Source organism: Bos taurus, chromosome 10, assembly GCF_002263795.3.
Source record: "Bos taurus isolate L1 Dominette 01449 registration number 42190680 breed Hereford chromosome 10, ARS-UCD2.0, whole genome shotgun sequence".
In the NCBI taxonomy this organism is placed as follows: domain Eukaryota; kingdom Metazoa; phylum Chordata; class Mammalia; order Artiodactyla; family Bovidae; genus Bos; species Bos taurus.
In genome coordinates this window covers 66,672,669-66,697,350 of record NC_037337.1, presented here as the reverse complement: position 1 = coordinate 66,697,350, position 24,682 = coordinate 66,672,669, and positions in this window count along the sequence as shown.

Sequence of the window (24,682 nt, the reverse complement as noted above, 5' to 3'; positions counted from 1 at the left end):
CAGTCCTGGGTGTTCTTTGGAAGGAATGATGCTAAAGCTGAAACTCCAGTACTTTGGCCACCTCATGCGAAGAGTTGACTCATTGGAAAAGACTCTGATTCTGAGAGGGATTGGGGGCGGGAGGAGAAGGGGACGACAGAGGATGAGATGGCTGGATGGCATCACCGACTCCATGGACGTGAGTCTGAGTGAACTCCGGGAGTTGGTGATAGACAGGGAGGCCTGGTGTGCTGCAATTCATGGGGTTGCAAAGAGTCGGACACAACTGAGTGACTGAACTGAACTGAACTAAAGCTGAACAGAGTTTTGTATTTTAAGAATGAAAATGAGTTTGATTTATAGACATGTAATGAAAATGTAAAAATAAGGAGTTGAGAAAACCACCCTCTCTCTAGTGGATTAATAAGGCTGGACTTTTATACACTTACTCTGGAAAAATATTTTCAAGGTCCTCTTATTGTATAACTTTCACTTTTTTGTGGGAATAGGGGTGACTGTATATACCTCCCCACACAATTTTATGTCATATATATAATTTCTGTATAAACATACATATTGAAATATATATTCAAACTAGACTATAGACTGTGTTGCAGAGATTCCCTGCCTTTACTTATGTTTATATGTAAATATGTGTGTTCTGCTTAAACTATAGACATTTCCTTGGTGAAAATCTCCTTCATTCTTTACTCACTTGATACTTTTTCTTCACTCTGACAATTGCCACTTGGGGTAGAATAGACTCTGATCTAACACAGAGGAGGGGTATACCAGATTTTATCTCATTCCAATATTTCAGAGGCTACAAAAGGTTAGCAAAAGACAGTAACCTGAAGTATGGTGTCAGAATTCATTAATTCATCTAGGGTGAACTGGTTCTTCGATAATAATACATGTTGGCTGTACCTGGAAACAAAGTGATCATTCTGTAGAACACTTGGAAATGATCTGGTGGTCTGGCAGACTTCCAGAACAATCCTTCAAAGACAGAGCTTGGTTCTCCTTATCACTCTGGTGATATGGAATACCCAGATTCTAGGGTTCAAAGAAGGTAATGGATGAATGGATATTTGCTACCTGAGAAAAGAAATGTAAGAGAAGACAATTCTTACTCCTCAAAAGGAAGACAATGTGTGCTGATAGAGAATGTTCTAGTCTGCACTTTATTATGAAGAAGTCCCTTTCTGGAACATTTACTTAGAAGCTCACTATTGGTGGTTCAGATGGTAATACGCCTGCAATGTGGGAGACCTGGGTTAAGTCCCTGGGTCGGGAAGATCCCCTGGAGGAGGGCATGGTAACCCACTCCAGTATTCTTGCCTGGAGAATCCCACGGACAGAGGAGCCTGGTGGGCCATAGTCCATGGGGTCTCGAAGAGTTGGACATGACTGAGCAACTAACACTTTCATGCTTTCACTGTTGTTGTTTTGCATTACTTCTCAGAGATGAAAATGAAATTTATACCTCAGCTAATGGTTTGGCATATCATTCGACTGTATTTGGGTTGTCTTTTCCCTTAATGATGGAAAGCCTGGACCTTCTTGACTCATCTCCTTTTATTTTTCCCTTGTTCACTATGCTCCAGCCACCTGGGCATTCTTTCTGTTGCTTAAACAACCAAGTTTGTTTCTACATTAGGTCCTTCGGATTTGCTGTTTTCTCTTTCTGAAACACTCTGCCCTAGATCCACAGAAGGTGGCTGTTTTTGGCATTCTTGCCTTTGCACACATACTACCTCCTCATATCACGTGGTCTGAATTTGCCTCCTCCCCATGTTCTACCAGTCATTCTCTATCATATTATCCTATTTAAAAAATCACTTTCTATAATTAACTTGCTTATCTCTTTGATTACATGTTTGCTGGCTGTCTCTTGTCTGGTACAGGGTGCCCATCATGCACACATCTGTTTCTTCAGTGCCTGGAATAGTGAAGGGGATACAGCATTTTTCAGTAAATATCAATGATTAGACTGAACTTTAATTTACTTTTCCATCCAGCTTTATTGAGTTATAATTAACATTTATGTAGTTGTGTAAGACTTATATTATGTAAGACTAAACTGAATTTTAGATTCATCAATAGGTTCCAGCTGGAGGAAGACACAGTGACCCACTCCAGTATTCTTGCCTGGAGAATTCCATAGACAGAGGAGCCTGGCGGGCTATAGTATATAGGGTTGCAAAGAGCTGGATGCGAATGAAGTGACTTAGCACACACATGCATAGGTTCCAGAGTTCATCTCTTCTGAGGAAACTTGCTTTCTTATAGCTAGAAGGTTCATTTTAAGCATTCCAGATTAAAATACTGGTGGTGGAACAAATAAAACAGTTCTGGCTGATTTTCAGTAATGTTGAGGATGGTTCTTGAAAGGGTAGGAGAGAGATAAAAGAAATAAAACTGTATTTAAGTATGAGGTACCATGGGTTTTCTTATTCCTACCTTCCTGGCTGACTTAGGACAGATGTTTGTTAGAATTGAAACTGCTTTATATATTCCCAAGATGTTTGGTCTTTTCTTTTATCATGAGTGGGCCTTTGTGTTGGGAAGGAACTGTAAGACTTCCTGCTTACTCCATCTTAGACATCTGTTAGTCAAACAGACATTTCTCCATAGACTTCAAATGACTACTTTCTTCTTGTATGAACGGAAATATGCTGACTATAAGAGGGCCAAGAACAAAAAAATTTTCCATCGGATATCCTTATTAGGAAAACGTGAGACATGTGCTTATAATGTGCAAACAGCTATTACTCTGAAAAAGAATTATTAACATGTATTAACTTTGATAAAAATAAAAACTAAATCATTTCCATTGATATAAACCATTTGTTTTTCAACTGGGATATTCATAAACTTCAATTATAAAATTAATGACAGATGCACAAGAAGTTATATATCTGGCTTCCACATGCACGCTCTGGAGTTAGCTTTTAAATGCCCATTTAAAAGCTCTCCTTTTTTTTTTTTTTTAAGGACTGAAGTAATTTAGAAATTATGAGCTTATTATTTTTACCTGTGCTATTTCATAATAATGTAGATAATTCATTTAATCTGAACTGTTTAACCTTTGCATTTCACTTGTTCATCTTATCTGTTCCAAAGTATTTAATTTCCTTAATGATGCCAGGGTTAAGATTATGAACTACCCTTTTGTAAAAAATCAAGGAGGAGCTTCTCCTCCCCCAAGATCATGTCTTCATGAGCAATGAAATTTCCTAAAGATGTGCGAAGTGAAAAAGAGTGATACTCACATTTAATGTTTTAGGCTTTTTTGTTAGAAAAAACTTTAAATTACTTTGAAAATAATGTGAAATATCTTTAACTTTATTTATCTTCATTCATCAAGTTAAATGGGACTTTTTTGGGAAAGAACCTTGAAACTGAGTGAGAGTCCAAGCAAGGAAAGATAATCAACGGCAGCAGGAGTCATGCCTTCTTTTAGATGGTACACACCAAAGAGCAGCACTGAGGCATATGCAGAAGAACGGTAAAACTCACCCTGCAAGGTAACAAGGGATTTTTGTGCCTCTATCTTATGAGCCTTTGGGGATGTATGGATAAAAGAAAATTATTTAGAAAATTAGGTTTTCAAGGATCGGGATTTACCACCTGAAAATTTCCAGGAAAATATGAAAACCCATGGATAAGTCAGCTTATTCTATGACTCCCTGAAGTTATGTGCAGAATTTGATGTGCATGTAGGTATGCTCTCATTTTTCATTGTTGATAAGGGGAATGGTCAGTAGCTTTTGTTTGGTTCTCAGAAGGGTGTGTGACTCAAAAAAAGTAAAGACTCATGGCAACAGAGCTAGGTCAGCATTCCCCAAACGGTTGGGACTTAATGGACTATATGATGTCATTAAGTCCTCATGTGGTTAGATAAGCTTGGGAAACATTGTTTAACATATCTCACCTGTTAGAGATTCATAAAACGTTAACTTATTAAAGGCTCTAATATATCCTTCAGTAAATAAGCTTGTTTTGCTTTATTTGAACTAGTATTTTATTTGACATGGAAACTCTGTTTTTGTAAAATACATGTAAACATCCCATGAGCACTAGAGTTCCATGCAATGAAGTTTGAGAACTGTTGATCCAACATGTGTTTCCCAGATTCCCTGCCACTCAATATTAAGAGCTCTACTTCAGGGCCTGTTGTTAAAAAATTCTTTCTTGTGTATTCTAAGATGAGACTTAACTGATTATAACAGTCATACGATTTGAGGCTTGGGAAGCCACTTAATTGGAGGTCTCTGTGTAAATACAGGTCATCTAATTAATCCTCCATTGGATACTTAAATTATCTCCATGAACATTACATAAAATGATGTTTCCATGATTTTGCAATCCCTTCCCTAATAGAGAATTCACTAACTATAAGGCCATCATCATTTCTAGGATGTTGCATCTCTTATCTGGTTCTTTCTCCTGTAAATGTATCTGTCTTCAAAATGATAGTTCATCTGGCATTTGAAGAGAGGCAGCAGCAGCTGATCTTCTTCAAGTCTGCTTCTCTGGAAGAGTAGCTTTCCACTGTTCCTCATGGCTTGGGGCCCCTCACGTCCTTGGCACTGATGTTTGGTTTCTCCTTTCCTGAGCTTCACACAAGGCATTCTGCCCACCCAGACTGCCTTGCCAAGGTGATTGGAACATTTCATTGAAAGGGTGTATCCTCTTCCATCCCCCTTTCAAGAAAATTCACACATACATATTTCCATCTGGCATCTGTTGCCACAGCCACATGTTCTCTGAAAATGAGCCCAGCCACCCACAGCTGGGATGTAGAGCTGCTTTTGAATTACTTAACCCTGCCAGCCATGATTGACGGACTGGGGATGGAGCTCTGACTTCATCTGGGCCAATCGAATAATCTGCCCTGATTATTGAAGTTGGATTATATTGATACTACCTACTCTGTCCTGGTACCAGAGGTTTGTGTGATCAGGAACTATTGGGGCAACCAAATGTATAGAGAAGTTGAGAAACCACTGTAAGAGAGAAGAATGAGTCAGATGGGCAGGGAGAAACAGAAGTGGGCATGTGTGTGGTGAAGATGGCAAGGGTGGGTGTGAAGAATAGCCGTTTTCCATCCTTTGTTTCTTATAAGGATCTCCTACTTTTAGGTACACCAAACACTCTTGATTCTTTTCAATAAATTCTTTTTTGCTTGTGCAAAAATGTGGATTTCTACTGTTTATAATTAAAAGATCCTTGACAAAAAGAAACTCTTAAGATGTTGGAAGAAATGAATGGCATGCAAGGACGAATTAGATTATTGCAGAGTACTAACCTGTCTGCTTTCATTCAGCACCTTATCCCACCTTCACTCAATTTTCTAATTTGTTGTACTTTCCTGCCTCCGCTTATGCTGTTTTCTCTTCTACTGTGCTGTCCCTTGCCCTTTCAGTCTATTTAAATTCTACTTCTCCCTTAAGGATACAATTATTCCTCTTTTCTTAAGGTTTCCCTGACCACTCTGTTAATATATGTTGAATAAGAAGAGCTAATCTGATTAAAGGAGTAAGTAATGGTTCCAAAAGTAAAGATGGAAATATTGTAGACTCTTTTTTAGCTAGGTAAGAAGAAGAATTGGTAACTCAATGGCACAGAGTAAATAGAGGATTATTCTACAAACTGAAGATGGAGAATGATGGCTTCAGCACAGCCAAGTCAGTGAGGCAGGACTTGCATCAGGAACAGTCTTGGATCTTAGAAAGAATTTCTCAGTCTTTTTGGGATTCACTTCTAGAGCAGTTTTGAAAAGGTCGTGGGTTTTCTTGAAGAGGTTTAAAATAGCAAACATTGCGTTGGGCCCTTCTAAATAAGTGACTTCTGAGGGCTCCTTGTAGCTTTTCGAATCTCTTCGTTAGCACTTGGCGCATAGAAGATGTTTAATAAACATTGGTTGAATAAGGAAGGGAATGAATGAATATGCTTTCATCTGTGCAGTTCAACTGCTAGACAAGAAAAAGGCTGCAATTCGTTTTGAAGAAATGCCTTATCTAGTGGTTAGAAAAGAAGCCAAATATAATCTGACGTATATAGAAATGCACACAATTCTTTAATTTCCAGAGTTAGGCAACTACAGTAGTTTTAGAGTTGATATAGGGACAAGCAGGTCTGATGCTTAAATGCATGAGCCACTAAAAACAGCCACCACATTCCTGAATTGTTGTGCTCCTTGGCTGGGGAACCAGCATTCCAAAATCCCCAGAACACATCTCCACCACTGGCCAGGGACTCAGAGTCTCTGCTGTCCACTGCGGTATCATATCATACTGAATATTTCAAAGGGGGAATGAAGTGACTACCTATTTATCTTTCTAGCTCATTTGGGGCCACCAACACAAAGCAGAGAGCACGCACATATGAGGATTAGCAAGAGTCCAGCTCTGTCACCAGGTCTCTTAAAGAGAGTCTAACAGAAGGAAATGGAAGTTCATTTCCGTTCATCAGTTTAGAGATGCTTTATCTACAGAAAGTGAGAGGAAAATGGCAACAACAACAAAGCCTCCTTTGGAGTATTAAGCAGTGCGTACCCCAGAGTTGAGGGGAAAATGCCAGCCAAGAACCCCAGCCCAAGGTTCTCAGATCCCAAACCCCCATCTGTGGGCAGGAGAGGACCAGCATTACTGGATAGTGTGATCAGATCATCTGGGGGGAGCAGGATGCCAAAGAGTGTGGGTGTCTAACCACCCTACTTCCATTCTTATGGGTACAGATTGAGAGCCATGCTTCAATTAAGTTCTCAATGGTTGAACATCCTATAGTGAGATAAGCAACAGATTCAGACAGTTAGGGCTACAGACTAAGTTGATTTTTATGAGAGAAAGGATTTTTTTCCATCTCAATTGATGTTTACACTTAGTTGTTTGAACTATGTTCAGTTCAGTTCAGTCGCTCAGTCGTGTCCGACTCTTTGCAACCCCATGAATCACAGCACGCCAGGCCTCCCTGTCCATCACTAACTCCTGGAGTTCACCCAGACTCACGTCCATCGAGTCAGTGATGCCATCCAGCCATCTCATCCTCTGTCGTCCCCTTCTCCTCCTGCCCCCAATCCCTCCCAGCATCAGAGTCTTTTCCAATGAGTCGACTCTTCGCGTGAGGTGGCCAAAGTACTGGAGTTTCAGCTTTAGCATCATTCCTTCCAAAGAAATCCCAGGGCTGATCTCCCCTAGAATGGACTGGTTGGATCTCCTTGCAGTCCAAGGGACTCTCAAGAGTCTTCTCCAACACCACAGTTCAAAAGCATCAATTCTTCGGCGCTCAGCTTTCTTCACAGTCCAACTCTCACATCCATACATGACCACAGGAAAAACCATAGCCTTGACTAGACAAACCTTTGTTGGCAAAGTAACGTCTCTGCTTTTGAATGTGCTATCTAGGTTGATCATAACTTTCCTTCCAAGGAGTAAGCATCTTTTAATTTCATGGCTGCAGTCACCATCTGCAGTGATTTTGGAGCCCAAAAAACTAAAGTCTGACACTGTTTCCACTGTTTCCCCATCTATTTCCCATGAAGTGATGGGATCAGATGCCACGATCTTCGTTTTCTGAATGTTGAGCTTTAAGCCAACTTTTTCACTCTCCACTTTCACTTTCATCAAGAGGTGTTTTAGTTCCTCTTCACTTTCTGCCATAAGGGTGGTGTCATCTGCATATCTGAGGTTATTGATATTTCTCCCGGCAATCTTGATTCCAGTTTGTGTTTCTTCCAGTCCAGCGTTTCTTATGATGTACTCTGCATATAAGTTAAATAAGCAGGGTGACAATATACAGCCTTGACATACTCCTTTTCCTATTTGGGACCAGTCTGTTGTTCCATGTCCAGTTCTAACTGTTGCTTTCTGACCTGCATACAGATTTCTCAAGAGGCAGATCAGGTGGTCTGGTATTCCCATCTCTTTAAGAATTTTCCACAGTTTATTGTGACCCACACAGTCAAAGGCTTTGGCATAGTCAATAAAGCAGAAATAGATGTTTTTCTGGAACTCTCTTGCTTTTTCCATGATCCAGCGGATGTTGGCAATTTGATCTCTGGTTTCTCTGCCTTTTCTAAAACCAGCTTGAACATCAGGAAGTTCACGGTTCACATGTTACTGAAGCCTGGCTTGGAGAATTTTGAGCATTACTTTACTAGCATGTGAGATGAGTGCAATTGTGCGGTAGTTTGAGCATTCTTTGGCATTGCTTTTCTTTGGGATTAGAATGAAAACTGACCTTTTCCAGTCCTGTGGCCACTGCTGAGTTTTCCAAATTTGCTGGCATATTGAGTGCAGCACTTTCACAGCATCATCTTTCAGGATTTGAAAGAGCTCAACTGGAATTCCATCACCTCCACTAGCTTTGTTCGTAGTGATGCTTTCTAAGGCCCACTTGACTTCACATTTCAGGATGTCTGGCTTTAGGTCAGTGATCACACCATCGTGATTATCTGGGTCGTGAAGAACTTTTTTGTACAGTTCTTCTGTGTATTCTTGCCACCTCTTCTTAATATCTTCTGCTTCTGTTAGGTCCATACCATTTCTGTCCTTTATTGAGCCCATCTTTGCATGAAATGTTTCCTTGGTATCTCTAATTTTCTTGAAGAGATCTCTAGTCTTTCCCATTCTGTTGTTTTCCTCCATTTCTTTGCATTGATTGCTGAAGGCGGCTTTCTTATCTCTTCTTGCTATTCTTTGGAACTCTGCATTCAGATGCTTATATCTTTCCTTTTCTCCTTTGCTTTTCATTTCTCAAATCCTGGCAAAGCAATTGAGATACACAGTTGAATGATTTATATGTGACTTGGGAAAGGAGATGATTACAAAGCTATTTCTAATCTTCACTTACAAAATGAACTTTATTCCTTTTACTCCTTTCACTCAAAGGCACTCTGGTCTGAGCAATGATGCCAACTTCCAAAGTGGTGATAGGGAGTCAGGATGATTAAAGCTTTCCCTTTTGAATTCTTTGCAGACCCAGCCCAGATCCCATAGGCCTTCCCAGCCTTTTTCCGTATGAATTCAGTTTTCAACCTCTCTTCAGTTTGCATTGTGGTCTTTACTGTTGTCATCCTAGGACTTTTTGTTCTCCTTCCTGTTTGAACAAAATCTGAATTTCCATTAATCCTAATGAGAAACTTTAGCTTTAATGGTATAAAACAATGATTCTTATGCTTCTCTGGTTAGAGTTGTATTTAATTTTGTCAACTGAAATACATTCAAAGTACAATCTGGCTCTTAATTAGGTCAAGTGCATGAAATTAATCAGATACCAAAGAGGAGGTTGATGCCCAGACACAGCAGGAACACTCCTGGACAATTGAGAAAGAGAAAAAACCCATTCCAAGATGATTTATCAAGGGAACATATGGGGAGTGTAAAGAGGTGAGGAGTAAGGGAGGATTGAATGTCAAAGATAATGTCAGTTATCCACAAAAAAAATGTAAATGATAAATTTATTTTGTTTTTGTTCTGTTTTGTTCCACTTTTTTGTTTGAAGAGTGAACACTTCTTCCTATGGATCATCTCTCCAATGTCATGAAAACCTCACGTTTAAGGCTATAAGTTCCGTTCAGTCACTCAGTAATGTCTGACTCTTTGTGACCCCGTGGACTGCGGTACATCAGGCTTCCCTGTCCATCACCAACCAACTCCTGGAGCTTGCTCAAACTCATGTGCATTGAGTAGGTGATGACATCCAACTATCTTATCCTCTGTCATCCCCTTCCTGCTTTCAATCTTTCCTAGCATCAGGATCTTTTCCAGTAAATCAGTTCTTCACATCAGGTGGCCAAAGTATTGGAGCTTCAGCTTCAGCCTCAGTCCTTCCAATGAAATTTAGGACTGATTTCCTTAAGCACTGACTGGTTTGATCTCCTTGCAGTCCAAGGGACTCTCCAGAGTCTTCTCCAACACTACAGTTCAAAAGTATCAATTCTTTGGTGCTCAGCTTTCTTTATGGTCCAACTCTCACAGGTATACATGACTACTGGAAAAACCATAGCTTTGACTAGGTGGACCTTTGTTGGCAAAGTAGTTTCTGATTTTTAGTATGCTCTCTAGGTTTGTTATAGCTTTCCTTCGAAGGAGCAGGTGTCTTTTAATTTCATGGCTGCAGTCACCATTTGTAGTGATTTTGGAGACCAAGAAAATAAAGTCTGTCACTGTTTCCACTGTTTCACCATCCATTTGCCATGAAGTGATAAGATTGGATGCCTGATCTTAGTTTTTTGAATGTTGAGTTTTAAGCCAGCTTTTTCACTCTCCTCTTTCTCTTTCATCAAGAGGTTGTTTAGTTCTTCGCTTTCTGCCATAACGGTGGTGTCATCTGTATATCTGAGGTTATTGATATTTCTCCTGGCAATCTTGATTCCAGCTTGTGCTTCATCCAGCCCGGCATTTCTCATGATGTACTCTTCATATAAGTTAAATAAGCAGGGTGACAATAAACAGCCTTGATGTACTCCTTTCCCAATTTGGAACCAGTTCATTGTTCAGTGTCTGGTTCTAACTGTTGCTTCTTGACCTACATCCAGGTTTCTCAGGAGGCAGGTCAGGTGGTCTGGTATTCCCATCTCTTTAAGAATTTTCCAGTTTGTTGTGATCCACACAAAGGCTTTGGTGTAGTCAGTAAAGCAGAAATAAATGTTTTTCTGGAACTCTCTTGCTTTTTTCCTATGATCCAACAGATGTTGGCAATTTGATCTCGGATTTCTCTGCGTTTTCTGAATCCAGCTTGAATATCTCCAAGTTCTTGGTTTGTTGAAGTCAGTCTGTTGAGGAACCAAGCACCGCACTTGGAGAGTTGGAGAACTCAGCAGGCCCAGAGGAGGTAACACTTCCAGCTCTGAGCCCTGAAGAAAGGAGTTGCAGAGTTTTTATAGACAGTGCATGACACCAGATTTTAGTGGGCAGTCCTGACTGTTAATAGGGTAGTTCCAACTAGGGGTTTCATGCAGGGGGGTGGGGGGAACAGCTCCGGAACAGTAATTAGGACACAGCAGGGGGGGATGCCTGACCTTTACACAACAAACATGGTTAAACAGGGTTATAAGGGCTGGGTAATTGACAAGGGTGAGGTAAGTTTATGGAGAAGGAAATGGCAACCACTCCAGTGTTTTTGCTTGGGAAGTTCCATGAACTGAGGAGCCTGTCCGGCTACAGTCCATGGGGTGGCAAAGAGACAGATATGACTTAGTGACTGAGCAGGAGGTAAGTTTCAGCTGCTAGGATTGTTATAAGTTCCTATTCCATCCACCCAACCTGTGTAACTTACATTACTTTGCATGGAGCTATTTGAGTTGCAGAAGCAGAACAGCATGAGGCTATTTCTAGCTGGGTGCAAGTTTTAAAATTTTCCTCTTTGGATTCATTTACTGGTGAAGCCTCGCTTGGAGAATTTTGAGCATTACTTTGCTCATGTGTGAGATGAGTACAATTGTGCAATAGTTTGAACATTCTTTGGCATTGCCTTTCTTTGGGATTCTGGAGAAGGAAATGGCAACCCATTCCAGTACTCTTGCCTGGAAAATTCCATGGATGGAGGAGCCTGGTAGGCTACAGTCCATGGGGTCACAAAGAGTCGGACATGACTGAATGACTTCACTTTCTTTGGGATTGGAATGAAAACTGACCTTTTCCATTCCTGTGACCACTGCAGAGTTTTCCAAATTTGCTGCCATACTGAGTGCAGCACTTTCACAGTATCATCTTTCAGGATTTGAAATAGCTCAACTGGAATTCCATAACCTCCACTAGCTTTGTTCATAGTGATGCTTCCTAAGGCCCACTTGACTTTTCACTGCAGGATCTCTGGCTCTAGATGAGTGATCACATCTTCGTGATTATCTGGGTCATTAAGATCTTTTTTGTACAGTTTTTCTGTGTATTCTTGCCACCTCTTCTTAATAATACCTTCTGTTAGGTCCATACTGTTTCTTTCCTTTTCTGTGCCCATCTTTGCATGAAATGTTCCCTTGGTATATCTAATTTTCTTGAAGAGATATCTAGTTTTCCCCATTCTTTTGTTTTCCTCTACTTCTTTGCATTGATCATTGAGGAAGGCTTTCTTATCTCTCCTTGCTATTTGGAACTCTGCACTCAGATGGGTATATCTTTCCTTTTCTCCTTTGCCTTTAGTTTCTAACTCCTTTGCCTATCTATAAGTAATGTCCCCATTTTGAAGAACCAAAATGGAGACTATTTAAGCATGAGAGACTTTCAGAGTCACCTGATTGGTGGCTTTCTCTTTCTTTAAAAAGAATGTTATTTTGTGATTATTTTCTTTGAGGCAAAATTGAAAATAAATTTTTTCCTTACAATCTGCAGAATTCTTAGTCCTATGAAGGCAGGGAAAATGTCTGTTTTGTTTGGAATTATACCATTAGGGCCTAGTATGATGCCTGGTCCAGAGCATATCTTCTATTTATATATTTATTAAAAATAATGTCTAAATCAATACGTTTCATAAAGCTGTAAACACTTATGGATTAAAGACCACTGCAAATTTTTTATGGGTGGTTTCTGTTAGGTATTTGGTAGATTTCATTTCTATTTAGTGAATATATGTGATATCCACATTGGTTTTACTATATAGTCCTGAGAATTCATTGCAGAAATACCAGGAAAACCTAACCAACAGCTGTTTTTGTCATTTCAAAAGATTCTCTTTATTGAAAAATGTGTGGTACTATTTCTTTGAACTGAGAAGTTAATCCACTTCTACCTGTGATAATTCTAAGGATCAATCTGTAAAATCTGGTTACATGAAATGAAGAGAGTTTGGATATTGATCAAAAAGTAAGTAATATGGAAACCACTAGATTTTACCTCCAGTTTTATAATAACCTTCATGGATTTTATTTTGACACCAAGTTTGAGAAAAAAGCTTTTTTATTTCTGATAGATTCGTGCTCCATTGTGTGAAGTGCAAACATTGTCTTTCTAGCAAGGTTTTATAAGTAGATACTGATTTTGAATAATTCTTTGAAAATATTTCTGGATAGTAAATGTATCTTATCTATTTACTGAATGACTGATGAATAATGAATATAAAACACTTAAAATCAGAGAATGCACTGATTGGCTTCTAATGTTGTCAGAAGACAGGGAGCTTTTTAAACCAAATTCATAAATCAAATTTATATGCTTAATATAAGTGGCAAGGAAAAAACCCTGCTTATTTTAAGTCTCATTAACTTCTAAAATTGAGGCTAGTCACTTCTGTTGATTATCAGTAGAAGTAAATATCAAGAATTAGTAATATTATGTTCCAAAGACAACCTGGATGTGTTTAGCAAAGTAATTCCTAAAAGGAAAGTTGAATGAAAAATTAAAGTGCCATACTAAGCCTCAAATGAAACCCATAAAGCCTTGACCAGTACTTTAGTTCACTTTTACTCATAACTCTTATTATTAATGTTATTGCAGTTATAAATGTGGGGCTACTTGCTAGATACAGGGGTTTGCAATAAGGGCTGACCTTCAGGAGTGCAACACGCTAGTAAGAGAACATCTCACAGTTCTCTGCATGTAGAGCTGTAATGCAAAACTGTTATGTAAGGGACAGATTTTTCTTTCAAAATAAAGATAAACCAGCTCAAAACCATACCTAGCCACATAGGAGAACAACACTGCGTGCTGATGGGGCCATGCCATTCTTACCAGTATCCAGGATTGCCCAGCATCCCAATTCAGGTTTGAATTCAGGTTCAGTTGGAAGAAGTAGAATTCACAATGATAAGGGATCAGACAAAATAGACATGAGCCATCATTCTGTTTGTATACTTCTGGAAAAGATGTAGCTACATGCACTGGAGGCAAAAGAAAATGAATGCAGCACTGTTAAGCTCTCAAGTCAGATTTTTATAATTCATTTCCATTACTGGCAATTACTGAGATATTTACTTAGAAATATTTCCCTTTGAGGGCTTCACCAGGGGCTCAGCAGTAAAGAGGTAAAGAATCTGCTTGTAATGCAGGACATGCAGGAGACGCAGGTTCGATTCCTGGGTTGGGAAGGTTTCCTGGAGGAGGGCATGGCAACCCACCCCAGCATTCTTGCATAGAGAATCCCATGGACAGAGAAGCTTGGCAGGCTACAGTCCAAAGGGTCACAAAGAGTTGGACACAACTGAAGTAACTGAGTATGCATGCATGCACTCACATTCCACTTTGAAATAGGTTTCTTTTCCACAAAGGTCAGAAATCAGTAACACTATATTATTTTTTATGAGGTAGTTTGGTGATGTGGAGTATTGCTTTCTTGATACTTTACATTTTTAAGCATCTTTTTCTACCTGTGGTTCAAGTTGGACTTTTATTGAAAGTGGATCATGTGTAGGGCCCCTGATTTCCCGTGATTCCCTGACCACAGAAATAGCCACGAAAGTGTACTCTGCAGGGCTCAAACCCATAGCCATGACTTTTTTCTACAAAACAACTCTCTCCCAAATAGGGGAAGCCAGTGTTTATTTAAAAATAGCAGTCAAAATGTAAAATGACACACATTTGACAAGGGCATGAGATTTGGTACCTAGAATTCATTATTTTTTCCATTAATGGGATTTGTATGAAGCACTTACCCTACCCTCTTTTGCCCACACAGCACTGCCTCTGCCTAGACCAGCTCTGAACACTTTCATTAGTCTGAGACTGATAATTAAAACTCAAAGCCAATATCCTTTGAGCACATAGGCATGGTAAAAATGGCTCTCCTGAGCAATAGCTTAGGAAAATAAATGCTTATTGTATTTAAATTGTTTCTGTTTTTCAACATGTATTTGTTTTTCCTACCACCCTATTGCAGACTTGCTAATCCCCAGCATTTCTACTTTCCCGTAATGGACATAAATTTCCAGAAAAGTAAGAGTCCATGGGTCTGAAGCACAGTGACATTGTTTGTTCAAGATATTTGGAGACATTGCCAAATGCATGACAAAACACAGTTTATGGCCTTCATTTGGCATTGATTTGTGCTGCAAAGCTCAGAGTATCATTTCCTCCAGAAGGTTTTACATTTTTAATGAGAGAAAATATTATCTACAACAGAGTTCTTGAAGAACTTGATAAAGTTTAATTTTTGAAAACCCAAACCTTTCAAAATAAAGCAGCTTAAAAATATTATTTTAAATTCTTTCTTGTAAATGGAGCCTTCAAAGTGATCTTTCCAAGGAGTATTCCTTACAATAGTCACTGGTGGTGTATCCTGGGGGACACAAACCGATTTGAAGTACTGGCGTGTTGTTATCAATACATACTTTACAAGAAACTGGCAGCAAGAAACATTATTTCCCAGTGTGTACGCTGCAGCTGGGCCTGAGTCAGAACTTTTCCAGTGACCTTAGAGCCTCAGAATGGGTGAAAAAGGATGAATAATCCAGATTTCCAACAAAGATAGCTTCACTATCTCATTCAAGTGTGAACAGACCAGTAGACTCATTATGACCAATAAAAAGATGGTATAATGTTTCAGGAAATCCACTGCAAATGAATTAGAATGAAAAAAAAAAAAGAATTAGAATGAAAAAATTTAAAAAGTAAGTCAGTTTCTCATATAAGAGGAGAAATGGCCTGTTACCCATAGGGATGTGTATGTGTGTGTGCAGTTGCTCAGTCATGTCCAACTCTTTGTCACCCCATGGACTTGTATCTTGCCAGGCTCCTCTGTCCATGGGATTTTCCAGGCGAGAATACTGGAGTGGGTTGCCATTTCCTCCTCCAGGGGATCTTTCTGACCCAGGGGTCAAACCCATGTCTTCGGTATCTCCTGCATTGGCAGGCAGATTCTTTACCACTGAGCCACCTGGGAAGCCCACCCATTGGAATGAAAAGGGTGAAACAAAGGGGAAAACTGGAAGGGCCTAGTAACCCCCCAAAAGGTCACGTGTCCTCCACAATATTGACTTCTCTTACTCAGATCCTTCCTTTGCTAGGAGAAACAAAACAGAGCTAAGGAACAAAGCTGTTCGGTAGGCTCAGCCCAAATGTTTAGTCAGCTTTGAAAGAAAAAGCATTAGTATAGGTGATGTTCCCAGTCTGTCACTGGCTTGTCTGCAGGCTCCATAAACCACATTCCTGCTTATACCCCAGAATTTCTCATTCTGTAAGTTTAGGGTGGTGGGGAGAGTCCCACAGTTGGCAATTCTGACAAATACCCAGGTGATATGATGCTGCTTATGTGGTACCATTGTTTGAGAATCATTGTTCTAGCATAAATTATTAGCTTTGAGATCCAGGAAATAGAAGCATATGAGTTAAAGGTAATCTTGTGATAGTTGTGGATTTATTTTCATGTAGGTGTCTGCCCCTGCAGAATACAATAGCGAAGGCATTTACTTGGATAATCCAGGCTTAGAAGACTCCATTAAAATATTTTCATTGAAATATTTTAAGTATAGGAGTTTTTCCCTAGGGGACTAGAAGGGGAATGTTTCTGTGATTTGCTTTACTGCCCTTTCTTGTTTTGCATAGGGAAGCAAGGTACTGTTTGCTCTAGTAATGACTTTAGTCTGATTTCCTGTTTGTACAAGGTCTGGAAAAAACTGTGTTAGGAAATGTAGAATGTGAATGGGCATGGAATTTTCTAGATAAGCAAGTTGCAAGAAACATTCTTTTCATATCATGTCAGTGAGAAAGGTCACAGGCAGTCTGATGATGAGTTTATGATGTGTTGTTACATCATAACGGATGAACCAGAGAAGTGCCTCCTATTTTTCTTCAGGCCAGGCTCTAACTAGGAGGGCCCTGGAAGAGCCTCAGAATCTCTAGGAGTGATGTTGGAGCAATTGATAAGTGTCTTATCTCACAAAACTGCACAATGACAAGGGATCAAAATAATCTTAGTGTTAACTTAAACCAACTTTTGGTTAACCCCTAATCTATTTTGTCTGCATTTCCAATCTTTGTTTTTGTAGGCCTTCCTGTTTTTCTGTATCTTGTGTTTATCTTAGTTACAGTGTCAATGAGATTACAAGCAATTGACCCCAAACTTCTCAAATTGATAATTCTTTAAAGACAACTGCTCATCTGCAAAATAAAAGCTCTGGTGAAGGCTCTTTGAAACTCACAGCCCAACATGAAAATTTGAGTCTAATGTTGGTGGCAAAAGGCAGCTTTTAGAGTTGTATATTACATCTCCTAAAACAGACCGCCAAAGCAAGTACTTCTGATGGAGTGTCAGATGTTCAGTTTAATCACATGGAAAGCCACCTTTGTTGTGGGCAAGAGACGTCTTTCCAGTGATAATTGTTATTCTGACACTTTTTGAGTCCAATTTCTGACACTTGTATTTAAGAGTCCTGTGATTACAGGACCCTTTTTGATTGTAGAAAAGGAACAAAAGCCCAGTATCACTGAGATTTCCCCAAACAGATAAAATACTCAGAATGAAGGCTTTGGACACAGCCAGCACTGACCTTACTTGTCTTTTCTACATATCTAGCTATGTCTAATGAACTTAACAATTCCGGGCCTTAGTCATATACTACCTCATCCTTAGGGTGTCTGCCTGTTCATCTGGCTGAGTAAGGATCCACTGCTCTCTTCTGCATTATTTTGCTGCTGGAAAACACAGGTCTTAGGGCCATTTGGAGGTCCACATTAAGAAGTAGAAGTTTCTCTTTGCCTGTGGGAAATCTAGACGAGTGGACAATCAAAGGCAACCAGAGGACACATATGGAAGTAGCTCCGAAGTTGGACCCTGGTAAATTCAGAAAGTAGGAAAAACTTTTCTATTAGCATTTGCCCAGTTTCCCTTTTGGTACTCTGCCGGGAGCCGGCATATTGCATGTTGAGTGCATATTGCATATTGAGTGCATATTGCATATTGAGTGCAGCACTTTTCAGGATCTGGAATAGCTCAACTGGAATTCTATCACTGGCGGTAGCCAGCGTGAGGAACTCCGCCCATGACAAAGGTCATGAGGAAGGAGGCTCGGCATACGCAAAGGCGGGATCGAGCCTCAGGAGTCCCCCATCTACCCCCAAAACCAGAGTCTGCCTACTTTCTGCTTTGTGCTTTCACCTACACCTCTGACTTTACGGGGGGCTGTCCCCCACTACCTCTCTCTGAAAAAAGAATTAGCTTACAGTTCCAGTTAATAATTCCTGGGTGTGACAGTGTTTAACCTACAAACTCCTTTGGAAATCCTCTAGCCTACCTGAATAGGTTTTTCCGGCCACATGTGATTGTTCAGAGCCTCCCAACTGTGAGAGGCAGGAGATGTTCTAAACTGTCTAAACCCAGATTCTTTTGAGTAGTTAAAAGATTGATTAGAAATTGTATTGGTGAAGGGATTTTCACTTGTTGGGCCAATGTTTGCTGCTAAGTTTCCATATCCCTTACCTGCTGTGTCCCTGGCAGTGTATTGATTAATATAATTGGTGTAAGTAGTAGCTTTAATGTTTGTAACCTGGGACCCTTGAATTAATTCTTTTTCTTGTTATAGCCCACCACATCTTTGCGCTGTAGGAATGCAACTTTATCTAATGCTTTTGGAGGGTGGCTCCTGATCAATCACCTTTAGAGAAAAATAAGTTTTCTGAAGAAAAGGTCTTAAAATGTTAACAGGCCTCCGGGCCAGAAGATGATGCAAATCACCTAAGCTTTTGCATATGATAAGTTTGCAGGAAGAAAGCCTGGCTTGCTGCATGACTCTACCCCTTCCCCCATTATCCTCTATGCATAACTTAAGGTATAAAAACTACTTTGAAAAATAAAGTGCGGGCCTTGTTCGCCGAAACTTGGTCTCCCCATGTCGTTCTTTCTCTTACCTTGTGGCTGAATTATTCAGCCTCTTTTCTCCACTGAATTTCCTCACTGAGCTATCCTTATTTTAGCCTCTTTTCTCCACTGAATTTCCTCACTGAGCTATCCTCATTCTAGTACTCTTTATATCCTTAATTAATGTTTAATTAAGCAGTTGTTTCCTGATCTTCGCCTACGCCGTCTCTCCTTCGAATACCCTGGATCAGCCGGGGCTGGTCCCCGGCAGTACTCCTGTCTCTCTAAGATGTACCTACTGCCCTTAGGCTGTGGTCTGGCTCTCCAGTTGGGCCTTGTAGGTTTGCCTACAATGGAAAGTAAGAGTGTGATAAGATGACCACAATGGAGTATATGTAAAATTGAAATGGTCACAGAAACCACCCTGGAAGACAGGATCTATGAGGGGAAAGATCTTGTCTGTCCAGTTCACCCCATAATTCTTAGCACCTGACCCAGTGTGTGGCACATAGTAGGTGCTACACAAAATTTGTGGTTTTAGTGAATGAACATATAAAGTCAGGATGTATGGTTCAATATAAATGCCATTAAGCCAGGTACCTCTTATCCTAGTAGGCTATGAGTTAGAAAAGAGTAGATTATCTAATGCAGATGACTTAGTGACTGGTAAGAACTGATGCCCTTTTCATGATAGGGGTCTGGAATGCAAAAGTAGGAAGATAAGAAACACCTGGAGTAACAGACAAATTTGGCCTTTGAAAACAGAATGAAGCAGGGCAAAGACTAATAGAGTTTTGCCAAGAAAATGCACTGGTCATAGCAAACACCCTTTTCCAACAACACAAGAGAAGACTCTACGCATGGACATCACCAGATGGTCAACACTGAAATCAGATTGATTATATTCTTTGCAGCCAAAGATGGAGAAGCTCTATACAGTCAGCAAAAACAAGACCAGGAGCTGACTGTGGCTCAGAACATGAACTCCTTATTGCCAAATTCAGACTTAAATTGAAGAAACTAGGGAAAACCACTAAACCATTCAGGTCTGACCTAAATCAAATCCCTTACAATTATACAGTGGAAGTGAGAAATAGATTTAAGGGACCAGATCTGATAGAGTGCCTGATGAACTATGGATGGAGGTTCATGACATTGTACAGGAGACAGGGATCAAGACCATTCCCATAGAAAAGAAATGCAAAAAAGCAAAATGGCTGTCTGGGGAGGCCTTACAAATAGCTGTGAAAAGAAGAGAAGTGAAAAGCAAAGGAGAAAAGAAAAGATATGAACATCTGAATGCAGAGTTCCAAAGAATAGCAAGGAGAGATAAAAAAGCCTTCTTTAGCGATCAATGCAAAGAAACAGAGGAAAACAACAGAATGGGAAAGACTAGAGATCTCTTCAAGAAAATTAGAGATACCAAGGGAACATTTCATGCAAAGATGGGCTCGATAAAGGACAGAAATGGTATGGACCTAACAGAAGCAGAAGATATTAAGAAGAGGTGGCAAGAATACACAGAAGAACTGTACAAAAAAGATCTTCATGACCAAGATAATAACAATGGTGTGATCACTGACCTAGAGCCAGGCATCCTGGAATGTGAAGTCAAGTGGGCCTTAGAAAGCATCACTGAGAACAAAGCTAGTGGAGGTGATGGAATTCCAGTTGAGCTATTTCAAATCCTGAAAGATGATACTGTGAAAGTGCTGCACTCAATATGCCAGCAAATTTGGAAAACTCCACAGTGGTCACAGGACTGGAAAAGGTCAATTTTCATTCCAATCCCAAAGAAAGGCAATGCCAAAGAATGCTCAAACTACCGCACAATTGCACTCATCTCATATGCTAGCAAAGTAATGCTCAAAATTGTCCAAGCCAGGCTTCAACAGTACATGAATCATGAACTTCCAGATGTTCAAGCTGAATTTAGAAAGGCAGAGGAACCAGAGATCAAATTGCCAAAATCTGCTGGATCATCGAAAAAGTGAGAGTTCCAGAAGACTTCTGCTTTATTGACTGTGCCAAAGCCTTTGACTGTGTGGATCACAACAGACTGTGGAAAATTCTTAAAGAGATGGGACTACCAGACCACCTGACCTGCCTCTTGAGAAATCTGTATGCAGGTCAAGAAGCAAGAGTTAGAATTGGACATGGAACAACAGACTGGTTCCAAATCGGGAAAGGAGTACGTCAAGGCTGTATATTATCACCCTGCTTATTTAACTTCTGTACAGAGTACATAGTGAGAAATGGTGGACTGGATGAAGCACAAGCTGTAATCAAGATTGCCTGGAGAAATATCAATAACCTCAGCTATGCAGATGACACCACCCTTATGGCAGAAAGTGAAGAAGAACTAAATAAGCCTCTTGAGGAAAGTGAAAGTGGAGAGTGAAAAAGTTGGCTTAAAACTCAACATTCAAAAAGCTAAGATCATGGCATCTGGTCCCATCACTTCATGGCAAATAGATGGGGAAACAGAGGAAACAGTGGCAGACTTTATTTTTTTGGGCTCCAAAATCACTGCAGATGGTGACTGCAGCCATGAAATTAAAAGACACTTGCTCCTTGGAAGAAAAGTTATGAACAACCTGGACAACATATTAAAAAGCAGAGATACTACTTTGCCAACAAAGGTCTATCTAGTCAAAACTGTGGTTTTTCCAATAGTCATGTATGGATGTGAGAGTTGGACCATAAAAAAAGCTGAGCACTGAAGAATTAATGCTTTTGAACTGTGGTGTTGAAGACTCCTGAGAGTCCCTTGGACTGCAAGGAGATCCAACCAGTCCATCCTAAACGCTATCAGTCCTGAATATTCATTGGAAGGACTGATGCTGAAGCTGAAACGCCAATACTTTGGCCACCTGATATGAAGAACTGACTCATTGGAAAAGACCCTGATGCTGGAAAAGATTGAAGGCAGGAGGAGAAGGGGATGACAGAGGATGAGCTGGTTGGATGGCGTCACCGAGTCAATGGACATGAGTTTGAGTAAACTCTGGGAGTTGGTGATGGACAGGGAGGCCTGGCATGCTGCAGTCCATGGGATTGCAAAGAGTTGGACACGACTGAGCAACTAAACTGAATTGAACTGAATGATAATCATCTGACCCAGCTAGAAGAGAATATAAAACAACCAGATATGAATGTGGCTTCTCATTATGACCGAAAATGGTACAAGATTCTTTTAGAAGTGAATGATTTAAGAAGACAATGATCAGCATTTTTTAGGACAAGCAGTAGTAACCAACATTCACCTGCATCCTTCTTTCTTCTTTTGTTCTTCCATGAACATCTGTCCCCATTTCCTTGCCAAGATGAAATGCTTCTACTCTTTTTTCCTGTTGGTAAGCACAGGTTATTTGATTCTTTTGTCAGCTGAGTCATAGGTGACTGATGCATGTGAAATATTACATATATATAAACTGTGCTAACTTTTGCTGCCAAAGAAATGACACCTTGTGGCAGTTAATGATAAAACATGACAAACTCTTTCTTCATTCATCTTGCCCTCTAACCAAACAAAGGCCACTAGCTTATGAATGAGGAGACTAAGTTCTGGAGCTGGCCTTTGCTTTTACTGTAGCTGTGCTGAATCAGTCATTGCAAAAGTTAGTCGCTTAGTTGTGGCCAACTCTGCGACACCATGGACTGTAGCCCTCTATTCGTGGGATTCTCCAGGCAAGAATAGTGGAGTGGCTAGCCATTCCCTTCTGCAGAGGATCTTCTCAACCCAGGGATTGAACCCAGGTCTCCCACATTACAGGCAGATTTCTTATTATCTGAATCACCAGGGAAGCCCCATGAGTCATTGCAAGGAACATGGTAAAGGTGAAGGATGTGTGGGAGAGCCTCACTCAGATCTCCCTTCAACAGAGAAGCTGCTAGGAGGATCATTGTGAACCAATAGCCTCTGCTGCCACATCTTTACGACCTACTCTAGCACTTGATCATGCCAAATCCATGATGTTGCCAAGCTACTCCCAGCCAAGGGCCAAAAATGCTAGGTGTATTCAAGCTGGGCTTTGAGTCAGGCTGCCTGGTACTGACACTTCTGTCTGCTCTGGGGGTTCTCACTCGCCTGGCCAAAATATCTCAGAGCTGTGTTACATTCAATTTTAGGATTTTCCTACTCAATCCTCCTTCATTCCTTCTTTGCTTTCATAGTGTCTCACCTACTCCATGGTCTGAAGGTGTCCTCTGCCTGCCTCTTCTCACTCTCCCTTCTACTTTTCAGGGTCATTTCTCAATAAATCTCTTTTCATGTCTAATTCTGTCTTGATGTTTGCTTCTTAAAGGATCTGAACTGACTGAGGATATTAACATTAAGGGGAAATTCATGGTTCCCAATTACAGCAAGTAGAGCTGAGACTCTCAGGGAAAGACATTTTATTCAAATATCAATAGAGATAGTTTCTCAGATTCATACTAGTCCCTGAACTTGAACTGTCATTAGTACAGGCTAAGGGACTCTCATGCAGTACCTGTATCCAGTCAATCTCAATCCTGAAGAAAATCAATCCTGAATATTCATTGGAGGGACTGATGTTGAAGCTGAAGCTCTAGGACTTTGGCCACCTGATGCGAAAAGCTGACTCATTGGAAAAGACCCTGATGCTGGGAAAGATTGACGGCAAAAGGAGAAGGGGGCAGCAGAGGATGAGATGGTTAGATAGCATCACCAACTCAATGAACATGAATCTAAGCAGACTCTGGGAGATAGTGGAGGACAGAAGAGCCTGGCATGCTATAGAATAGGGGGTCACAAAGAGTCAGACGTGATTTAGCAACTGAACAACAACAAGAAAAATGTGACTCTCGTTTGTAGAGGTTAGAATGACTCTAATCTATACAGTAGAGTTTTAGAATTCATGCCTAGTCAAACAATTATGGGACTAAATACATTTATAAACTAAATAATTACATTATATATAAAAGAATTAATGCAACTTCCAAAGGTGCCTAACATAACCAAGATGTTGAGAGAGCAAGACAGTTTTAAAAATTAGGTCTACATATCCTTGACTTAATAAGTTCCTCTAGTCTCAAATGAACGAAAGGCCCCTTTCTAGTAATTTCTTCTGTTGTGGGGGGAAAAAGTCCTTGGGACGTTTAGCCCGAATACAAAGCTCTGCAAAGGGAGCCCTAAACAGCTTTGCCACACCTTCTCCCATGAGACTGGAAATTTTCTTCTATTTTTGTCCCACTTGTAGTTAAGATGGAGATTGAAGGAAAGTTTGTGTGCTATCAAATTGCGGATTTTTACTACAGGATGATCTGGCTTAATTTCATTAGGGAACACCCAACTGACAGAATATTTCTTTCAGGTTGGTGTTTTAGTGTGCTCATGGCATTGTAGGCTTTTTCTAGTATGCACATTCTTTGAGCCTCTACCCTTTAGCCAGTATCTCACATTTTAGGTATTTGTTATAGCAGCACCCTTCTTAACTGGATCTACTACAACAAAAGTAGTGTAGACTGGGTGGTTTATAAACAACAGAAATTTATTTCTTGCAGTTCTAGGGCCTGGGGCTTCCAAGATGGAGGTGCTGGCAGATTCTGTATGTAGTGCAGGCCCCCTTCCCACTTCCTGGTTCACTGATGACTGACTTCTCACTCTATTCTCACAAGGGTAAAGGGGCAAAGGAACTCTTTGTCTTTTTGATAAGGGCACTAGTCTCATTCATGCCTTCATGATCTAATCAACTTTCAAATGCCTCACCTACAAACACCATCTCACTGGGTTTAGAATTTCAACATATGAATTATGGGGGGAGACAAACTTGCAGTCTAAAGCAGATGGCCTATTTTTGATAAAGATGAATCTCTCAGATCTGGGGCATATTCTGAGAGTCATGTGGGAAGAGGGTGTGTGTTTGGGTATGTGGAGATGGGGGGGATGTTTTCCCATTTCAGTAGTTAGACTTTCACTTAATCCTCTGTTTTCTGTATGGCACACCTT